A 7,328-nucleotide genomic window follows, 5' to 3' on the forward strand; every position below is an offset into this window, starting at 1 on the left:
GAGGCTTGTTTTGCTGCTTCCACAGCTAAAGAAAATTTAGGTGGCACCAAAACATCTTGCAGCATCTTAACTTTGCGGTCAAGGGACTTGGCAGCAAGTAAAAATCTACCCTCATTGTCGCCGCTGTCATCAGGATTCCCATCATTGCTGTTGGTGGATTCTGACAGAGAGTCATCTGTGGCACAGTCCTCCTGAAAGAACAAGCAGATTAGAATAGTAGTTATTCAAATAATGAACCTATAAAGTTTTGCAGTTGGGCTGCATTGCTGTAGCCCACAACAAAATAAAAAACAAATATATACATACCAATTACTCTTGAGCCTTCTTTTTTCTGTTCATCTGTAAAATTCAGAGTAAATTTGAAACATATTGACAATGTTACAGAAAAACCGTTACAAATAAAGCATACATCAGCTTTATTTTCCTGCATAAAGTTGGCATATCTTCAAAGACAATTTAAATAGCTTTGAGTTATTTCTTTAAATAGAGGCTCACAAGTTGAAGCTAACATTAGCTTAATAGCTTCACAAATACTAACGCTGGAGAATGAGCCAGAGGACTAAAACAACTAACTAGTTTCATAAATCTCACCTGGACAATTTGCAGTTTTTTTTTCATTGTCTAATTCAGACAAATAAATTCTTTAAAAATCATACAATGTGATTTCCTGAATTTTTTTTTAATTCTGTCTCTCAGAGTGGGAATGCACCTACAATGTGAATTTCAGACCCCTCCATGATTTCTAAGTGGGAGAACTTGCAAAATCACAGGGTGTTCAAATACTTCTGTTCCTCACTGTATATGTCCACACAAGAAAGGTGTTCCATCAGGGGTTGGTTCACACAAGTATATAAAGACAAACCTACACACACACACACACACACACACACAATGATTGTGAGGACAATCACTGACATAATGTGTTCTCTGGCCATTTCCCTTAACCATCACAACTTAATCCCGAACCCCAACATAATTCTAGATTTAACCCTAAAACAAAGTCTTAACCCCCATAAAACCCATTGAAGGTGTGTATGAAAGTGAGCACTGACCAAAACACACAAACTTGTATTCTTTTCCCTCTCTCTCATCACTTCACTCTCTCTTGCTTCTTTTCACACACAAATCAGACCTGAAACAATTGTTATTCATTGTTTCCCGTCTCTCTTTCCAAAACTATCCGCTCTCGCAATGCGTAAATTTCCAACTGCTCCTTACATTGCTGGCCATACAAGTGTATACACACTCACACACAGTTCAACCAAACAGATGATTGGACACAGTTTAAAGGCAGCACATTAGGGGTAACTGGAGACTGACTCGAGCCCACACAGTAATTATGTGTCTACACCTGAGATGGGAAGAAAGGAGAGGAAAAGAGCAGGCAGGGATGAATAACAATTTCTACAGCCCACCTAGGTTGAGACAATGTGGATAGAGGACTCCATCCATCCCTCCTTAGTCCCAAACGGTGTCCTGGGGGTCTGGAGCCAATCCCAGCCAGCTGCGGACGAGAGGCGGGGTACACTCTGGACAGGTCGCCAGTCCATCACAGGGCTGATAGGGGACTCAAATCAGGAAAATAGAGGAAAAAAGAGTAGAAGGAGGTGTAAAGGCCAATTATGAAAGAGTTTTACAAAGCTTCCTTTAACACACCTGATGGCATCTCTACTGCCCTGAGACAGGTCTGTGTGAAAATGTTTGGCCTCAGATTTCAGCTCTAACCATAACAGCTCCTGTTCATACATCACCATAATCACCCTGCTGCTGCTAAATGTAGCCATCACATTGACTTAGTACACAACAAACACACAGTGTGCCAAATGTCCACGTGGTTCTTGTGTCTCTGCACACACACACACACACACACACACACACACACACACACACACACACACACACACACACAGGCACTCTTACTTCTACCCCTAGTCCCTTAACCTAACCTTACCCATCAGAAATAAATGCCTAAACATAATCGTTCCCTAATACATAACCGAAACCTGATTCTAACCTGAACCCTAAAACCAAGCTTTAACCCTCACAAAGGTGTTTCAGAAAGTGAGGACTAACCAAAATGTCCTCACTTTCCACAAATGTCTTCACTCTGCAGCAAAAATAAAATATTTTTGGTCCTCAGTATTTGACAAGTACAAGAACACACACATACACACAGACAAGGAGCAGACAGCTGCTGTCACTGCAGTGGAGACAGGGGCCATATACTCGTTAGTGTTCCTGCAATAAAACCTTTGTGAGGAAAAAGCTAGTGAGAGTAATTTAATGAAACACCTGCTAAACAAGCATAAACTTGCCAAGAAATGAAAATGTAAGCTTTGTCTACAGTCTGTGATCTTGTTAGACTACCAGCAAAGAGCTAACTGTGGTGATCTGTCCAGTGCAGCAGCTTCGTTTCTCGTGCCTGTATCCCTCCACCAACTACAGTTGGGTCAGACCCACTGCAACACTTTCACCCTTCACATGTTCCTACTTTTGTCATTGTTTAATAATGAGGCATTAATGTTATTTCTTAAAAAAAAACAACTGTAAACTGTAAATTTTCACTGTGAAACTCAGAACTGATGAAATGGTCTCAATCCACAATTCAGAACTACATAGTTCTTCTCATGTGTTTTGAGCAACTATTTTCTAACACTGATAATGTTTTTAGAAACACATCACTGATTTTATTTTACCCAGACTTTAAAGTAATTGTTCTTATTATTATTACATTCAGAATGGCAGAATTTTGAAACTATGCATTGCACAAATCTGGCATAGAGGTATGAATAAAACGTTGCAGGCCATATAAAATATACCATGAGAAAAAGATGCAATTAATGCCACTGAGACAGTGAGGTCTATATCAACTATAGCTTATAATAACATGACTCATTCAGTGGTTCTGGAGGTTGTTTTCACCTGTAAGATTTGAATCTTATAGGCTCTAGTTACTTTATAAGCTTTAGTTACTTTTCATAACTTTAGTTTCTTTTAGTTACTTTTCAGAACTTTATTTTTCCTTGCTTATACATATTAAAACTGTATTGATGACTGCCATATTCTATTGAGTGAAACTTTGGAACTGTATGTTGCAAAGATTGTGGAGACAGGATGTCAGTGCCTTCAAGTAATCAGATGGTTATTTTATATTTTAACAAAGACCGGTTGGCCTGTTGTGCACCTTCACCTAGGTCCATTTAGCATACTCACTAGGTCCTGCTTTGTCCTGTAATAGGATTACACAGATAGGGGGTCTGCAGCGCGGACAACCAATTGTTCAGTACTCAGATTACTAGCTACCACATGAAAATTACAATGTACACACATTTGGTTTCTAACACAGGTACAGTAAACTGACGTGAAGCAGGGGTTGACCTGCTCATACCAAATGGCCAATGTGATTACGAAGCGTGAAACGTTGCATCTCAGTACAAGGTGGACTGAGCTCGAGAAGATAAATGTAATGAGAAAACGTAACTCGTGGTTCAGAGAACAGATTTCCTGCATGAGCTCTGTCTCTCTGATCCCAGCGCTGTATGACTTCACCTGTGCCCAGACTTTGAGTAAACTTCCTGTTGATTTTATACAGTCCTCTCCTGTCTTCACTTCTCGCGCTTTCAATAAAAAAGCCAGGTAACATCTAACACCCCCTTCTGTGGATTTTAACTTTGGAAAAAAGACATGAACATGACATTCGGATATATGTGCTCTGATGTAGCTTGCTCGTCAAAACTGGTGATCACCTCTTGCAATCTGAATGATATTACTAATGATAATCACTTTTATTGGCCAGGTATGCTACACACACAATGAATTTGTTTCCAGGACAGAACTGAGGCAGCCACCTGCAATGCCAGCTCACACACACATGCATGGTGGTGGCGCTTTATGCTTTATGCTGTATGCTGTATGCTATGGCCTTGTATTTACTTACATAAATGCACTGAGCTGCACAAGTACACAAAGTACTAATAATTGGTAGCTGTCTAATAATCATCTTGTCTCAAGGTAAAATATGTTTGTCTATACACCTGCTTCTTTTTAACTTTAAAAATTTATGTTTCACCATAAATTAACTCCAAAGCACCCAAAGGACTTTCAAATGATATTGTGAGAACAATATCAAAATTAATTCACAGATTGATTCAATTCTGCAGATGAAATGTTGTAAAATGTTTTTACATATTTGAAATATGTGAGGTGAAACAGTCTGTATATTGTGACCTGGCAGCCACACTGAATGCAAATCAGTGGGGGCTACTGGAAAAGACCACCACAGTTCAAATGTTATTTGAGGAATTGACAACAGAGGTAAAATCTTCATCTGCATCTGAAGTCTGACGAGGGAATTAAAAGCATGAAAGGCACCCTCCTTTTAACAGTTAAATTATTGAAGAGGGGAAAAAGATGGTATTGGATCGGCATTGGTATCAGCAGATACTCAAGGTTGTGGTATTGGTATCAGACATGAAAAAGCGAACCACCCCTATCACTACCATTGCATTATTCCTCATCAGACAACTTTGTCTCCACCTCTTGCTGAGGTTATGGGCAGAATTCATTGTGAATGACATTAAATGTAAGAAGTTGCAACTGTTATTGTGTAGATGCTGTGTCAGCATCCATACTATTGCTATCCTGTTCTTTATTATTCTGGTTTCTTCTGTACGTATTTCACCACTGAACAACTCCAGCATACTTTCAGCTAGAAAAACCATTCAAATATCAAAATGTTAAGCTTTTTAAGGACATGATGGTGTGTATTCAGTTTTTTGGTAACTTATATTTTTTTAAATATTCAGCTTTTTTAACACTTTTTTATAATGGAAGTCAGATTAATACAGAAACTGTAAAAGCCCCACCACTGTAAAAAGTCTAGATATTTATTAGGGGCTGCATGACAAATCATTTTATGAGTGTGATTTAGGCGCCTGTGCGATCTCAGCCCCATGTGACAATGATGTGAGAAACTGAACCCGGAAAATGTTCTAAATGTGTGCCTATCCAGCAGCTGGATAGCTTGGTGATTAACACCACTGTATTTGGTACAGCAGGTCGGATCGATTCCCTGTCGGGGTTCGGGCAATATCCAGCGTGGGCCCTTAGCAGGGCCCTTACATCTAACCAAGCTTTTCCTTGCTCACCCCATTTTCTGTGTTAACCAATAGTAGAGACCAGTAAAAGTTCTGAATGTGTGCCTATTGAACGGGTGACAGAGCTCAGTGGTTAACACCACTGACTTTGGTACAGCAGGTTGGGGTTCAAGTTCTGTGCGCTTGTCTGTGGGACTGCAATAACCGTCAGCTCTTACCAACAGCTTTCCTCCACCTTCAGCCTTTCCTGATGTAAACAGTTCTAATCCAGTGTCTGTTTTATTTGTTGTTGCTGCACATTTCTAAAAGATCAACAGTGCCAAGACTGAGTTATGCTTCTTTCTTTTCAAGCATAACACTCAGAATATACTGCAACCCCCTAGGGACTACAGTATATCCAGAGAAAGAGCGGGCGGAGAGAGAGGTTCACTGACTGTACTGCACGGCAAAGGGACTGGAACATAATGAAAGTGAACTCAAATTTAACCAAAGTGTGACACATTGTTTGTCTGGAGAAAGATTTTATACTATGAAAATGTTCAGTGGTACATTTGCTGTTTGCTGAAAGGAAAACTACTGTAGCTGCTAACTTATAGCCATTATGGGCAGCTCATAGCAATGGTTTGTATCAATATGCAAGTACCTAAACACCTGGTGTTGGTTTACAACTTTAAAGCCTTTTATGGAAACCCAGAGTGTTCAATAATGATAATAAATAAAAACAACACTGAAATTAATAATCATAAGAATAAATTGTGTAAAATATACTTGCGCAGACAATCTGTGAAATCATTCGAGAAATATTAAAACTGAAGTCATTATTTTGAAATGGTATTTCATCATTCTTAATAGAGTTTTTAGGGGTTATTTTTATTGTGATTATGGACAATTATTATTTCAAAGTGCTATTTTTAAGTCTGTTTTTATTTCATAATAACTTTTTATATGTCCTGTTACTACGGTAGCCTAGATGGGACATTATGTTCATGCTGCTGTCTGTGGCTCTGCAATAGAATGTGCTCTTTAACACAGTAAGTCTGGAACAATTCAAAGCAGAAACTCTAGACTTATACAGTAGATGGTCTGATAGGTATTTGCATAAATGTGCATTTTAATGAGGGGGCTGATTTCACAAAAACTGCACATTAACCTAACACATTCAAATTATTTCCAAATAGATTCCATTACGCAAAAAAGTATGTACTGTATGTTGGTAGGAAAATAATACAGATAGAATGCAGCAAATTGCAGTACAACTCACATTACCAGTAGGAATTCTGACCATTGACACATAACATTATGACCACTGACAGGTGAAGTGAATCACACCGATGAGCTCGTTACAGCCACCTGTCAGCGTCAACTACGGCTGTCATCCATCTTGAATCTACAACCAAATTTCCAGAACTGCCACCGGAGACTAACTTGAAGAACCCAGCTACCACCCGATTGGACCATTTGACTTTGCTCTGTGATTGGACTGTCACTGTCCAATCAGATTCAGGTGACTCACACTAAACCTCAGTATCTCATCCACTGCTGTCTGCATTCTCATGATGGAGATTTTTCATTTATTGTTTCCTGCTCCACCACAGGACAGACTTCGCGTGTGGAACAAGACTGATAAGGTGTTGACGTTACCTGGGCACCCGGTTTACATTGTAAAGAACCAACACAACTTTGTGTCAGCCAGTAGTGTTCTCATTTATCTTAATGGTGCCAAACCTGACACAAACAGCAATAGGACCGATTATAACAATAAACTAAATTCAACCTTTGTATGTCCCATTAATATATTATAACAGCTGGATACCGAATCACAAGATGGAGACCGTTCTTCCCACAGATGTTTTAAGGGGAAAAGGTAGGAAGTTTTTCAATTGCCATATTGTGAGAACATTTTTTCATAACGTTAATACATTCATTTATTTTATTTAATTCCCCCACTGAATGTTGCTTGCCTGGCGCACATGGCAAATTTGTTTTTCTTCCAGGGTTGCTTCTGCGTTCTGGGGTCCACTGCACATGCGCACTAGTGGGTGTGGGGGGCAGCGGCGGGACTTTCTCAGGCTCTAGCATTGAAATATCTGCCGTGCACACAAAGTAAAAATCACACGCAATTACAAACACAACTTTCATCTAGACACACTTTTATTAGCAGATGGAAATCGCCTCAAGGCATTTTACAAACGATGAACACATTCATTAGCATTTTAATTCTATTATTTCAGA

The sequence above is a fragment of the Monopterus albus genome, unplaced genomic scaffold, assembly GCF_001952655.1.
Source record: "Monopterus albus unplaced genomic scaffold, M_albus_1.0 scaffold250.1, whole genome shotgun sequence".
NCBI lineage: Eukaryota > Metazoa > Chordata > Actinopteri > Synbranchiformes > Synbranchidae > Monopterus > Monopterus albus.